Below are 15,621 nucleotides of genomic sequence, written 5' to 3'. Positions count from 1 at the left end.
AATCTAGCGGAAATGGAGAACAGACAATGTAATTCAGAGGGGGTTCTCTGCAGCTCAGGGGTTTATCAGCAACCGTTTATTCCCAATCACGGTTTTTAACCACTGGAATATGAAAAAGCAGCTCTTTCAACACTTAGAATTAGAGGGCACCCTTCTCCATGGTGGTTTGAACCCACCAGCTGCTGTGCAGGAGAAAGCTGTAGCAGTCTGCTTCCGTAAAGATTACAGCCTAGGAAACCCTCTGGGCAGTTCTACTCTGTCCTGTAAGGTCGCTATGAGTCAGGGTCAGCTCATCGGCAATGGGTTCAGGTTTGGTTTTCTTCCAGGACACGTGACAGAGAACACAATTTGGTTTCCCTGAAAGGGAAAATTTGTAAAGAAACAGTAGGGACTTAGGAAAAGTTTGCTGATTGTGTAAATAAGAAAAAATGAAACAGCTTAAGCAACGATTGTGTAAAGGAACAGTTTTTCTGTCAAATTGACTTCCTTGAAATGTATATTAGGTTTTCCTTTAAGGGCTGACAAAGGATTTCATGTCTTTTTCAATGCTGCAGGTAATTCCTAAAGAAGATTGACACCCAGAGAAGATAGTACCTGCTGCTGGGAATGTGGCTGAAGAAGCTGACGTCCCTTCGGCAGTGCAGTGGACTCTCGGCCCACTGACTTAACTAGTCCTCTGTCTCATATGAGGTCCCCACATGGTGCCAGTTATCTGCACTTGGCTGCTGATCAAAAGGTTGGAGGTTCAAACCCTCCCAGTGGCACCACAGAAGAAAGGCCTGCGATCTGATTCCGTGAAGACTGTTGTTGTTAAGTGCCATCGAGTCGGTTCCGACTCACAGTGACCCTACGTACAATGCAACAAAACACTGCCCAGCCCTGCACCACTCTCACCATCGTTGTTACACTTGAGCCCATCGTTGTAGCCACTATGTCAATCCATCTCATTGAGGGTCTTCCTCTTTTTCACTGTCTACTAGCTTACCAAGCATGATGTCCTTCTCCAGGGGTGGTCCCTTCAGATAACGTGTCCTAAGTACATGAGATAAAGTCTCGCCATCCTCACTTCTAAGGAGCATTCTGGCTGTATTTCTTCCGAGAAAGATTTGTTCATTCTTCTGACAGTCCTTGGTATATTTAATATCCTTCACCAACACCATGATTCAAAGGCATCAATTCTTCCTTTGTCCACCTTATTCATTGGCCCTCTGTCGCATGCATATTGGGGGGATTGAAAACACCATGGCTTGGGTAAGGCACACCTTAGTACTCAAGGTGACATCTTTGCTTTTTAACACTTTAAGGAAGTCTTTTGCAGCAGATTTGTCCAATGCAATGCATTGTTTGATATCTTGACTGCTGCCTTCACATAATCCATAAAGATCACAGTCAAGAAAGTCCTGCAGAACTTAGTTCTACACCACATGGGGTCACTATGAGTCAGAATTAACTCAATGGCAATGGGTTTGCGTATTTTTTTGGTAACTAATATGGAGTTTCTGGATGGTGCAAGTGATAACCAAAAGATTGGAGGTTTGAGTCCACCCAGAGGTACCTTGGAAGAAAGGCTTGGCAATCTGCCTTCGAAAAATCAGCTACTGAAAATCCTGTGAAGAGGGACACAAGAGATGGACCCTGATAGAATGGGAGAAAAATGTGAAACAGAACCTCAAATTCCTTTTAAACAAACAAACAAAAAACTAGACCTACTGGACTGGTTGAAACTAGAGGACTCCCTGAGACTATTGCCCTGAGATTCTCTTCAAACCTGGAAGCAAAACTAAACCCTGAGGTCACTTTGTAGCTAAATGACAAATTGGCTCAAAAAGTAATGAATATCACCCGTAAGTACTGTGCTCCTTTTAAAAACCACTTAAAGGAGACCAAAGAGTCAACAATTGTTGTACACAGGGTTGCTAGGAGTGGGAACTGACTCAATGGCACCTAATAACAACAACAGTCAACAAATTACTTTAAAGCAAAGATGAGACTGTAAGGGGGCAGGGAAACTAGATTAATGGCAACAGAACAACCAGGATGGAAATAATGAGAATGTTCATGGGTGGTGAAGAATGTAACCAAAGTCACTGAACAACTTGTGAAGAAATTGTTGAATGGGAGCTTAAACTGCTTTGTAAACCTTCACTGAAAATTAAATATTATTTCTGAAAAATCCTATGGAGCACAGTTCTCCTCTGACACACGTGTGGGCCTCCATGAGTGGGAATTGACTCCCTGGCAACTGTTTTTTCCTTCTCTGTGCAAATTGTGTGACTCAAATATGGTTCCTCAAGGACCTGGGGGCCACCTCTTTTGAAATGTAAGTGTCAGCGAAGGTCATACCCCTACCTCCCAGTTTCCCGGAAGAAGATTGTATGACCTGAGGTAGCTCCACACCATAAACAGGAAATCTGCAATTTTATCTTGAAAATGCCAATGCAATGGATTGTGTCCACTTGGTGACATACAGGTTCACATTTCTTTCTGTCTTTGCGATCTCTTTAGCAGATTGCCTGGGTAGCCTCATTTTTTTAGCCTCATAATCTAGTTTAAAGCTTATTCAATAATGAAACCTCTCTTTTTCTTCTATTTTTGTGGGAGGTTTTTGGGGTTGGGAGTATATTTTATTTCCCCAACAAATGCATGCTTCCTTTTGGGACCAGCCTCCATGCCGGGTTGACAAGCCCAAGCCACGTGCAGAGGCCACGTGTGGCCGCTCTGTTTGAGGCTTCTGCCAAGCCCCCAGCCCACAGCCTGCATGTTTCTCCCCCACCCCACCCCCACTCCAGCATACGGGTGAGCCAACCAGCACAGCTGAGCCTTCAAATGCTGCCCCCCACCACCGTCCCAATCCCAGACTGAGTGCGAGGCCCTGCCCGCTGAGAACCGCTCTGCTGAGCCCCGCTAACCCAGGGAGCCGTGAGGGACCGGAATGAATTTGCTGCTTTAAGTCACTAAGATTTGGGGTGGTTTGCTAAGCAACAATAGATTGGAGGAACATTCTGTACTCTTTAATATGTACCTCTGAAGCAATGAAGATATATTAAAATAAAACAAAACAAAAATACTTTCTTTGGTAATAAAATAAAATAAAACTGCTCTTTCCAAGAAAGCTGACAATTAGAAAAGATGCTAGCAGTGGGAAACATGAAGAAATCAAAGCCAGTGATGCTCGTTGGCAGATAGCAACTGGCTTAAACAAACAAACCGCTGCCGTTGAGTTGATTCTGACTCATAGCAACCCTATAGGAGAGAGTAGAACAGCCCCATAGGGCTTCCAAAGAGCACCTGATGGATTCAAACTGCCAATCTTTTGGTTAGCGGAGGAGCTCCTAACCACTACACCACCAGGGTTTAAGTACCTTTAAAAGTGAAATACTGACTCCAGCAGAGGTTTGGATCTATGCCACATGGTTTGGATCTTATCGTTTCCTCTGCACAGAAAAAGAAAACACTGCTCATCAAATCATGTCGGCAAGGCAAGGTCCCAGTGGAGGCAAAATGTTGCAGGATTACCAGCTGTGCTGCCCCCTCCAACTCTGGGATTTACAGTTCCCAACTGCAGGTCCTGCATGGGGCTGTGAGCCTGGGGGGTTTTCACACCCTCTGCTACTCCATGCCCTCAACTATCTGGCCTGGAAATGTTAATCCCAAAGAGCTGGGGCAAGCCAGCATACCTTACCTGCTACAAATTTATTTTACAGACAATTACTGCATAGAGTACGCAGTGGTTAAGAGCTACGGCTGCTAACATAAAGGGTGGCAGTTTGGATTCACCAGCCTGTGCCTGAAAACACTATGGGGCAGTTCTACTCTGTCTTACAGCAGTGGTTGTTTGTTTTGTTTTCAGTACATTATATGCAGGGTTGTTGCTGTCATTGTTGCTGCAGCTGCTGTGGCCGTGGGGTCCATTCCAACTCACAGCGACCCTGTGTGCAGGGTAGAACTGCCCCACAGGGTTTCCTAGGCTCTAACCTTTACAGGAGCAGATCGCCTGCCAGGTCTTTTGTCCCACGGAGTCACTGGTGAGTTTGAGCTGCGGACCTCATGGTCAGCAGCCGAGCATGGAACCTCTGCACCACCAGGGCTCCTTTAACAGGGATAGTTAAAAGCATGCCATTTAGTTGCTGACTTTAAGGAACATATACCGGGGAGTCAATTCCGACTCAAAGCAATCCTATAGGACAGAGCAGAACAGCTCCGTAGGTTTTCCAAGGAGTGGCTTTTAGATTCGAACTGCTGACCTTTTGGTTAGCAGCCGCATGCTTAACCACTGCACCACCAGACTCCGAGGAAAGTACAGGGTTGACATCAGTGACCCCCAGACCAGAAGACCATGGGAGTGTGCAGCTGGGGGCAAAGGCGGAACCAGCTCTTTACCGTGAAAAATCCCAGAACGGATTTTGGTAGCTCATGAGTTCCCCAGTGGGCATTTTGAATCCCTGTGTAAAGCCCTTAGCACCGTGCCAGACAAACTCCCTACAGTGTCTACTGTATTTACGAATTCCCTAAGGGCACTGGTTCCCACTCGCCAGGAAGAGAATAGCTTGTTCTCTCAGTTCCTGTCCCAGATGTTTCCCTGGCCTTCAACACTGAAAGCCCCAGAAGAAACTTCAAGGAGAGGGACAGATGGGCACACTGTACAAGGGCAGGTGATGAGGAAATCCAGGGTTCCACAGATGGGAAGGAGTCCCTGAGTGGTGTAAATAGTTACCAGGCTCAGCTGCTGACCAAAGGTTGGAGGTTCGAGTCCACCCAGAGGTGTCTTGGAAGAAAGGCCTGTCAATCTACTGCTGAAAAATCAGCCATTGAAAACCCCATGGAGCACAGTTCTGCTCTGATGCACTTGGGGTCACCAGGGGTTGAAGCTGACTTCACAGCAGCTAGAGAAGGGAGGGCTGGTGCTCCAGGTCCTGCAGGACACTCAGCTCTCCCGCGGTGGCTCCCAGGACACAGGACGATCTGTACATCTTCCCAGAGACTGGACTTGTCTGTCCGCACCTTACGGAGAGGAAGATGTGTGGGAGGACAGGAAGTGGACAGAGATTTAAACATCCGGCGCAATCCAGGAATACAGCAGATGGTCTGGGTCCTGTGGACGGCAATGGTGCCCCACCATTTAGCATTAAATAGGATGTGTACACACTGTGATGGAAATTAGAAACCTGTCAACATGCTGCATACAGGGCCCATCTGGTGAGTACATAGAGGCTGGGCCCTGCTCTCCCTGGGACAGGAGAGTCCTTCCCACACCTGTGGTGGTGATGTTGAGTCAAGAGATGGAAGACAGGCCTTGTTAACTCAGGCACCAAAGGGGAGGGGAGGGCCTGGCCACAAAGGGTAATTTGATCTAAAAGCTAAAGAGCTGGCAGGGCTGAGCGTGGATGCTGGGGCTTCTGGTTGTGAGAGAGTCTGAGAGAATTAAGGAGGAGGTGGAAACAACTTAAACGAGGGCAACAACGGGCTAAGGAGCCCTGGTGGCATAGTGGTTAAGCTCTCCGCTGCTAACGGAAAGGTCAGAGGTTGGAACCCACTAGCTGCTCCGTGGGAGAAAGATGTGATAGTCTGCTTACATAAGATTACAGCCTTGGAAACCCCATGGGGCAGTTCCACTCTCTTCTATAGGGTCACTATGAGTCAGAATCAACTCCATGGCAATGGGCTACTGTGAGTTATGATTAAACCTCTAGAATGTTGTTCAAGAGAAACACGAATTCTCTCTCAACATCTTTTGGCAGCTGGGCTGTTGAGATTTTTTCCAGGATGGGGAGACAATGTTACCCTCTTAGACATGTTGGGGTTCTATAGTTGTGTCCAGTCAGAGGCACAGCCACTATCTCAGTTATCTAGTGCTGCTGTAACAGAAATGCCACAGGTGGATGGCTTTAACAAAGAGAGATTTATTTCTTCACAGGAAAGCAGGCTAAAAGTCCAAATTCAGGGTATTAGCTCCAGGGAAAGGCTTTCTCTCTCTGTTGGCCTTCTCATCAATTTTCCCCCCGGACTAGAAGCTTCTCTGCATAGGGACCCCCAGACCAAAGGAAGTGTTCTGCTCCCGGCACTGCTTTCTTGGTGCTATGAGGTCCCCCTGTCTCTCTGCTTGCTTCTTTGTTTGTTATCTCAGGAGATTGCCTCAAGACACAATCTAATCTTGTAGGTTGAGTCCTGCCTCACTAACACAACTGCTGCCCATCCTCCCTCATTAACCTCATAAAAGCAGGACTTACAACATATAGGAAAGTCACACAATACCGAGAACTGGGGCCTAGCCAAATTGATACACACATTTTTGGGGGGACATAATTCAATTCTTGACAACCACTATCTTAAAATCAACTCAATCCATGACAGCCACTATCTTAAAATCAATTCAATTTAGCCAATATTCATTTTCCTTATAATGCCTGGGATCTTGAAAACAGGAGGCAGAAGGAAGTTTTTAAGTTTTTGAGTTGGCAGCATGAAAGTAGAGGTCCCTTTGGAAAATTCTGTTTGAGCTCTGTTATGGACTGGCTTGTGTCCCCCAACAACATGTGCTGTAATCCTAACCCCTATACCTATGGACAGGGGTTACTATGTGGCTTAAAGTCAGGAAAGTGTGTGTCAGGGTTGTATCCTTTCACCATACTTATTCAATCTGTATGCTGAGCAAATAATCCGAGAAGCTGGACTATATGAAGAAGAACGGGGCATCAGGATTGGAGGAAGACTCATTAACAACCTGTGTTATGCAGATGACACAACCTTGCTTGCTAAAAGTGAAGAGGACCTGAAGCACTGATTGATGAAGATCAAAGACCACAGCCTTCGGTTTGGATTACACCTCAACATACAGAAAACAAAAATCCTCAAAACTGGACCAATATAAGCAACATCATAATAAACTGAAAAAAGATTGAAGTCATCAAGGATCTCATTTTACTTGGATCCACAATCAACACCCATGGAAGCAGCAGTCAAGAAATCAAAGGATTTATTGCACTGGGCAAATCTGCTGCAAAACACTTCTTTAAAGTGTTAAAAAGCAAAGATATCACTTTGATGACTAAGGTGAGCCTGACCCAAGCCATGGTATTTTCAGTTGCTTCATACACATGTAAAAGCTGGACAATAAATAAGAAAGATTGAAGAAGAATTGATGCCTTTGAATTATGGTTTTGGGGAAAAATATTGAATATACCATGAACTGCCAGGAGAACGGACAAAACTGTCTGAGAGGAAGTACAGCCAGAGTGCTCCTTAGAAGCAAGGATGGTGAGACTTCATTTGACCTACTTTGGACCTGTTATCAGGAGGGACCAGTCCCTGGAGAAGGACATATGCTTGGTCAAATAGAGGGTCAGGAAAAAAGAGGAAGACCCTCAATGACATGGAATGACACAGTGGCTGCAACAATGGGATCAAACATAGCAATGATTGTGAGGATGGCGAAGGACGAAGCAGTGTTTCATTCTGTTATATGTGGGGTCATGAGTCGGAGCCAACTCAACCACACCTAACAACAACAACATACCTATGGATCTGAGCCCTGGTGGCACAATGGGTAAGTGCTCTGCTCCTAACCAAAAGGTTGGTGGTTAGAACCACCCAACAACTTCGTGGGGGAAAGACCTGGAGATCTGCTCTCGTAAAGATGACAGCCTAGAAAACTCTATGGGACAGATATACTCTGTCACATGGGGTCGCTGTCACATTGACTCCGTGGCACCCAACACCAACAACATACCTATGGATGTGGTCTCATTTGGGATTAGGGTTTTCTTTGTTATGTTAATGAGGCCGTATCAGTAAAGGGTGTGCCTTAAACCTAATCACTTCTGAGATATAAAAACAGCAGAGGAGGCACAGAAGCAAGCACCAGTGGGGGAAGACAGATGCCACGTGGAGATCTCCAAGCAACGCCGAGAAGAACGCTAGAGAAGCTGAGACAAGGACCTTCCCCCAGAGCGGACAGAGAGAGAGCCCTCCCCTAGAGCTGGTGCCATGAACTGTGAGAAAATAAATCTCTGTTCTTTAAAGCCACCCAGTTGTGGTATTTCTGTTACAGCAGCACCAGATAACTAAGACAGGGTCCCAAATTTAAACCTCTAATTCTGACCATACTATTTCAGACACAGCCTTGTTATTCCCAGAATTTATAAATAAAAGCCAGAAACTATGTCAGAACTGTGACCAGAATACAGACTGGGAAGAAACACATTAAAATGACAAGGATGTTTGTTTGGGGAGGTAGAAATATAATAAATATGTTTTCATATGTCTTTGTGCTTTCACTATGTTCAATAATGAGACAAATTGATTGTAAAATGAAACAAAAATCTCCAACTTCAAAGGAACTAATTATAGCAACTATTACGGATATCACTAATCTTCACTGCCATAAAAACAAGACCTTCTAGATTATGCCTGACAATTTCCATCGTCTTCCTGGTCCTGTAATCACAATGTCTTTTTCTTGTCAGTTTTTTGATGTTATTGTGCATCAAATCAGGAACAGGAAATGGTGAGGAAGACCCTGAATTGGTGGACAAGAAAGAGGCCCTGCTTAGGTAGAGGAAAAGTAGAGCAGGCGGCATTTTTTACTAAAGGAACTATTATGAATAACAAGAGAGCTCTAAGTAGCTCTAAAACTAACTTCCAATGAAGCTGGTTTTTCTGAGACTTACTTAAATGACCATAAAAGGCTTTCAGAAGGGTAGGATTTATTTTGCCAGAGTAGACAATATCTGGATCACAGAGTGAAGGAGAATGACAAAAAGGCCTCCTTTTACCCTGCTGTGTCAAATCAGGAAACCCTGGTGCCATAGTGGTTAAGAGCTATGGCTACCAACCAAAAGATTCGGCAGTTTGAATCCACCAGGCTCTCCTTGGAAACCCTATGGGGCAGTTCTACTATGTCCTATAGGGTCACTATGAGTCGGAGTAGACTTGACAGCAATGTTTTTTTTTTTTTTTTTGGTGTCAAATCAGGAGCGCAACGGAATATTTCTTGTGATGGGTTAAATTATGTACCCCCCGCCAAAAGAGATGTTGAAGTCCTCATCCCCTAACACCTGTGAACACGGACTTGCTTGGAAATAGGGTCTTTGGTGGTATAATCAGTTAAGTTAATGTGAGGCTGTACCGGAATAGGGTGGGTCCTAATCCCATCTAAGTAGTGTCCTTGTTGTTGTTGTTATTAGGTGCCATCAAGTCTCATGTACAACAGAATGAAACACTGCCTAGTCCTGTACCATATTAATAATTGTTATTATGCTCAAGCCCATTGTTGCAGCCACTGTGTCAATCCATCTCCTTGAGGGTCTTCCTCTTTTTCACTGATGCTCTACTTTACCAACCACAATGTCCTTCTCCAGGGACTGATACCTCCTGATAACTTGTCCAAAGCATGTGAGACAAAGTCTCACCATCCTTGCTTCTAAGGAGCATTCTGGTTGTACTTCTTCCAAGACAGATTTGTTCTTTCTTCTGGCAGTCCATGGTATATTCAATGTTCTTTGCCAAAGCCATAATTCAGAGGCATCAATTCTTCTTCAGTCTTCCTCATTCATTGTTCAGCTTTAAAACACCATGGCTTGAGTCAGGCGCACCTTAGTCCTTAAAGTGACGTCTTTGCTTCTCAACACTTTAAAGAGGTGTTTTGCAGCAGATTTGCCCAATGAAATGCATTGCTTGATTTCTTCTGCTTCCATGGGCGTTGACTGGCGTCCTTGTAAAAGAGGGAAAAAGGTACGGAGAGAGACAGAGGAAGACGTCTATGGGAATACCAAAGCAGAGATTGGAGTGGTGTGGCCATAAACCAAACAAAGCCAAGGAATGCCTGGGCCACCAGACGCTGGGAGAGAGGCAGGCACAGATTCTCAGTCAGAGCCTCAGAAAGAATCAACGTGGCCGACACCCTGATTTGGAATCTCTAGCCTCCAGAACTTCTAGAGAACAAATTTCCATTGTTTTAAGCCGCCCAGCTTGTGGGGCTATGTTACGGCACCACAGGACACTTACAGGTTCATAAACTACAGTCAGCCAGCGTGGGTTCTAATCCTCTGGTAACCTCCAAGTCCAGAGAGAAAGCACTCCTCAAAAGTCTACAGAGGGCATCTGAGAGCACCTACTTTCTAACCACTGTCTCAGAGGTGTATGTGGGAGGAGACAGGCAAACAGCGTTAGTCTATTTTGTGGAATCTGAAGAGGCTCAAACTAACAAAAAAGACCAAAGAAGACTGATTTATGTTATTACATAGTCACCTAATTATACACACAGGACAGTGATTTTTAGGTTTACCAAAAAATCTGCTTATCTACCAGGAAGAAATCTGAAAGCCACATTGTTTTTATGCTGGGGACCTCCAGCCACTGACGTTGATTTTTACAAATCCACAAATACAGTGTTTCAAGCCTCCTTGCTTTCATCTGTGAAGAGCGCCCGGCCTTGGTTGCTAACTGCGTTTGTTCACTGAGTGTGACAGGGAAGAAGCCGTAGAGCAGAGAGCTCTGGCTGGTCCCTGAGTCATTGTGTTCCCGTGACCCAGATTAAGACTCCCCAGGGTCTTTCTTCTCACTTTGTCTGATGGGAAACCTCTGAGTTGTAACAGAGCTGCAGAAATGAAAAGGAAGGAAGCTGTCACAACAAAGACGACAGGTCACAGGCTGATCTTACTGGGAGTCCTAGCAGGCAGTTGCTAACACGGAGTGACTCGGGAAAGGAAAGGGAGCCCTCTCAACCATATCTCATGCCAGGATTTAAACAAATAAAATGTGGTCCATTCACACAGTGGAGTATCACTCAGTCATAAAGAGAAATGAAGTCTTGATACGCGCTACGACACGGACGAAGGTTGAAAAGGAGTGAAATAAGCCAGACGCAAAAGGACAAGTATAATCTAATTTATAGTCCCTGGGTGGTATAGTTCATTAAGCTCCAACTACTACTCAAAAGGCTGGTGGTTCAAATCCACCCAGAAGCGCCTTGGAAAACAGGCCTGGCAGTTGGCCTCCAAAAGGTCACAGCCTTGAAAACCCTGTGGAGTAGTTCTAGCCTGCACACATGAGGCCGCCATGAGCTGAAGCTCACTGGACAGGAACCAGCCACAAGAACATACGTAGAATAGGCAAATGCACGGACAGAAGTTTATTAATAGTCACCATGGGCTGGGAAAGCTGAGCAGGCACCCAGTTTCTATTTGGGGTGACGAGAAATTTTGCAAATAAGTTGTGGTGTTGGTTGTACAACATGGTGAATGTAATTAACGCCACTAAGTTGTACACTTACAAATGCTTACCAAGGCCATTTTACATATATATATATTTTACAACAGTTTGAAAAATAATAAAAATTAAAAAAAAATTTTTTTTTTAAACCTTAACAGCAACAGCAACTTACACCTGAATGGATTAGGCTCTAGACACCCATTGGAGGGCTTTCCAAGCTGGACGTATTCATGAATGCCTCTTGATCTTGTTCCACCCAGACTCTGATCGATGGGGTCAGGGCAGGGCCTGAGACCCTGTGACTCTAGCACCCGCCAAGTGGTGCCCACAGACAATCACTCCTCACCCTCCGTCACCCACAAACCCCGGAGCATCTGGTGGCTTGGCATGGAGAGAAGATGGGAGGAGGAAGACCTTCTAATGCTGGACTCCTTCCCAAGAGAAGGGAGTTGCCCACCTCCCGAGGCTGCCCAGTTGCACAGCGGGGTCCCTGCTTTGCATCTTCACAGCATTTGCTGAAACAGAGTTTTCCCCAGATGAGGGCCAGCTCTCAGTTCCCAGCTGAGCCCTCTCCTGGTCCTGGCCACCACACACCCCATCCTCCCAGCCTCTGCTCACTGGCTCAACATTTCTGCTTCGTTTTTATTCTGTGACGTTCTTCCTGGGCTTTCTTCCTCTTCTACATCTTCATTCTTTTCTTTTTCAGTTCTCCTTCCCTGTACATCTCCTGTTATGGACTGAATTATGTCCCTCGAAAAAGACATGTTGAAGGGCTCATGGTACCCGTGAGCGTGACCTTGTTTGGAAACAGGGTCTCTGAAGATGTTATCAGTTAACCGGGGGTTATACCAGAGTAGGGCGGGTACTGATCCATCTGAGTGGTGTCCTGACAAGAAGAGACACAGAGACGCCCGGGAAGGCAGCCTGGAAGGATGCCTCTACAAGCCAAGAAAAGTCTGGGGCTGCCAGAGAGAAAGGAAGAGCCTCCCCCTAGAGCCTCCAGAGGGAGCAGGGCCCTGCCAACGCCCTGAATCCAGACCTTCAGCCTCCAGAATGGTGAGAGGATGCATTTCTGTTGCTCGAAGCCCCCCAGTTTGTGGTAATTTGTTACGGCAGCACTCAGACACTGGTGTGTCTGCCAACTGCTCAGTCTACCCTTCAAATAGCAAAAGGTTTAACAAGTTGAGGGGGAATATATGAGCTGTCTCTGACATGGAGCCCACGCATGTCACTGCCTCGCCATGAAGTCTTCTGAGCACCTCCTGACGACCGACGTGTGTTTTCCACAGGAACACAGTAATACCTAAACCGGCTTTCATTCTCAAGGAAAGTTGTTCCACAGTAATTTTCAGCTGAAGCCGATTGCCTGCCATTTTAGACATTTTGAAATCTGAGACCTGACTGGTGGAGATCTTGCTAAAGCACACGATGCATTTCCTGGCTTCTTCTAGTAAGATCTGTGCAGCGCACAGAGGCTAAACCTGCTGGTAGGCTTGGGCCTGCAGCCAACGCCCGAGGGAAGTGTGCTGAGCTTGCACACCTGCACAGAGGCTAAACCTGCTGGTAGGCCTGGGCCTGCAGCCAGCGCCCCAAGGGAAGCGTGCAGGCTTCTTCGTCTTCACCTGGGACAGCAGCCTGTCCGATATTCCCCCTTTTCCTTCCAGGGTGTCTGACGCTCACGCCGGCCTTCCTGTGCCTAACTTTTGGCTCCCAATAAACAAGCTCTAGGTTGGGAAATGAAACAAGCCTAATTAGGAAGGCGGTTCCTAAAATAAGCATCACCTTATCTATGCACCTGAGGGCCTCCCCTGGGAGGACATGTGCTTTGTGATTTTCTATTTTGGCTACAGACTACTCTGTGCTCGTTTCCTCTTTCTCAGTTTGTCTTGGATGGTTGAGATTGTCAGATGAGTGACCTACGAGTTAGCGAGCGCTCAGCAAGGTGTTCAGAGCTTGATAAGAGAAGACATAACCCAGGATTAAAGCAAACACCTCTAGTATTATCACAAACGGAACACCCAACAGCATGTTTTAAGTAGTGTAGATAAAAGCCTGTTGCTATGGAATGATTCCAACTCGCAGTGACCCTACAGGACAGAGAGGACAGGCCGCGCAGGGCTTCCGAGGCTGTCGTCTCTGGGAATCCAACTGCCACATCTTTCTCCTGCAGAGCGGCTGGTGGGCTTGAAACACCAGCCTTTCAGTTAGCAGTCAAATGCTGCACCACTGCGCCACTAGGACTCCTGTGGCGTAGATACATTAACCCAAAGGCAGTGAAAATGAGGGCTTCCCATTTAGCACTTTCACTTGATTATGTTACCATGGGAACTTCTTCAACTCACTATAACAGCATCGTGAATCCTCTTGAAACTGACCCATAAGAAAAGCACAGGCATGGACGCACTATCATGTATGGATTTATCTGCTTGTTGAGCTGGCTGCATGCTAAACCCTCTCCCATGCTCTCATCTCGTCCCCCCGTTTGTCCGTCTCCTGAAGCTCCCTCCTTCCCCATACGGGAGGTGCCACTGCACCACCATGTCATCACCAGCATGCCTCCCTGCTATTCCGTGTCCATCCCTGACCCTGTCCTCAGTCAGGCCACCTCCTCTGTGCCGCTGGCCTCACCTGGATCCACCCAACACCACCTGTCCCCTGACCCAGGTCGGGCCCTGAGCTCACACTGTAAAGAAAGGAGCCTGCGTTTGGGTTAGGTTGGCGGAATCTGTCATTCCTCTTCATGGTGATGGCTCATTAGTGTTAAAAAAAAAAAAAAAAGTAGTTGCGGTGGAGTCAACACTGACTCATGGGACACCATGTGTGTCAGAATAGAACTATGCTCCTTAGGGTTTTCAGTGGCTGATTTTTGGAAGTAGTTTGCCAGGCTTTTCTTCCAAGGTACCTCTCAGTGGACTCAAACCACTAACCTTTTGGTTGGTAATGAGCATGTTAACCATTTGCACCACCCATAAACTCCTCATAAGAGCTAACCCGTAGCTGTCAAGTTTGATTCCTACTCATAGCAACCCCACAGGACAGAGTAGAACTGCCTCATAGTGTTTCCAAAGACTATAATCTTTACAGAAGCAGACCGCCACATCTTCCTACCACAGAGCGACTGCTGGGTTCGAACTGCCAACCTTTCAGTTAATAACCGAGAGCTAAACCACTGAGCCACCAGGGCCCCTTTTGTAAGTGTTGGTCAAATATTAGATCACAGTGACTTGAGGAAGATATTTCCTCCTGTCTCTGTGAGGTAGCAAGAGCTTACACTCTAAAATTAGAAACCCCTGGAGTCAGATCCCTCTACTGGGACACACTATCTACCTCAGTCTCTCAACACTCTTTAAAATAGCATAATACCAACCTCCCAGGACGTCGTGAGTGCTGGATAAAACCATGCGTACAAAGTCCCTAGAATAGTGTCTGGCATGTAATAGACTCAGCAAAAGTTAGTGTCTTCCATCTCTCCTCAGCACCACTGAAGTCATGTAAATAAGTAAGCAAGCATCAAATAGAAAGTCTGACTTGATAATATAAAATTTTGCTAACTCTCTTAACTTTAAAGCCCAGAACACTTATTAAAACAACCCACATCCATTGCCTTCAAGTCCATTCCAACTCACAGCAACCCTATAGGACAGAGTAGAACTGCCCCATAGGGTTTCCAAGGAGCAACTGGTAAATTCAAACTGCCAACCTTTCGGTTAGCAGCCTGAGCTCTGAACCACTGAACCATCAGTAGGTTGGCGTATTTTCTAAATTCCAAGACAAAAACAAAAGCTTACCCAATAAGGAAGCAGCTTTTTCTTCCACAAAATTGCAGCCACAGAGTTTTGCTCCTAAATTTCAGATTTCATAAATTCTTAGACTTCTGTTCACCAGTGTAAATACACAGGTCTTTTTCTTCCAGATTTAAAGACCTGTGCTAGGCTACTTAAGCAATATCTGTACCTTGGGCATTCACAGGCTCCTTTCTCAGCTGCCTTCTGAAGCTGACGCTCTCTCGGTCTTTGCCCACACGCTGGGTGATGTGGGGAACTGCCTCACCACAAGTTCTATCCTTCCAACACATACCTCAGATCATCTAAAAATAATGAGGTAAAGGACGGAAGGAAAGCTTATGTAACTAGGTCACTCGATAATTTCCATTTTAAATGTAAAAAGTTTTCATTTCAGAATTATTATTTTGTAGAACATTCCTTGGTTCTTCTTGGAAATTACAAATTAATTAGAATGTTTATAAAGCTCTCTGAAAAGCTCCACACAACACCTAAATAAGCTTCATAATCAACTACCCACTTTCCTGTTCTGAAAAGAATAAAAAGCCTGAAAGTACCATGTGACTTATTCTTTATGGGTAAATATGGAAGGAACGGACAATTAGCATTTCACAAACCATGCCACTTTAGG

At 45.7% G+C, this 15,621-nt stretch overlaps 1 protein-coding gene across 4 annotated transcripts in view; it reads right to left on the bottom strand.

The window, feature by feature from the left end:
• The window catches only part of CCR6 (C-C motif chemokine receptor 6), a 45,333-nt gene extending 30,004 nt beyond the window's left edge, over positions 1-15,329 (bottom strand). For 2 of the 4 annotated variants that reach the window (XM_049905381.1, XM_049905402.1), the window contains exon 1: positions 14,997-15,329. The gene's annotated coding sequence lies outside the window, so the exon portion shown is untranslated. The remainder of the gene's footprint in view (positions 1-14,996) is intronic. The other 2 variants (XM_049905392.1, XM_049905412.1) reach the window with 1 other exon arrangement.
• Positions 15,330-15,621: the final 292 nt, after the last annotated feature.

This window comes from Elephas maximus, chromosome 1 (assembly GCF_024166365.1).
Source record: "Elephas maximus indicus isolate mEleMax1 chromosome 1, mEleMax1 primary haplotype, whole genome shotgun sequence".
Lineage (NCBI taxonomy): Eukaryota > Metazoa > Chordata > Mammalia > Proboscidea > Elephantidae > Elephas > Elephas maximus.
This window is presented reverse-complemented; position numbering and strand designations above follow the sequence as displayed.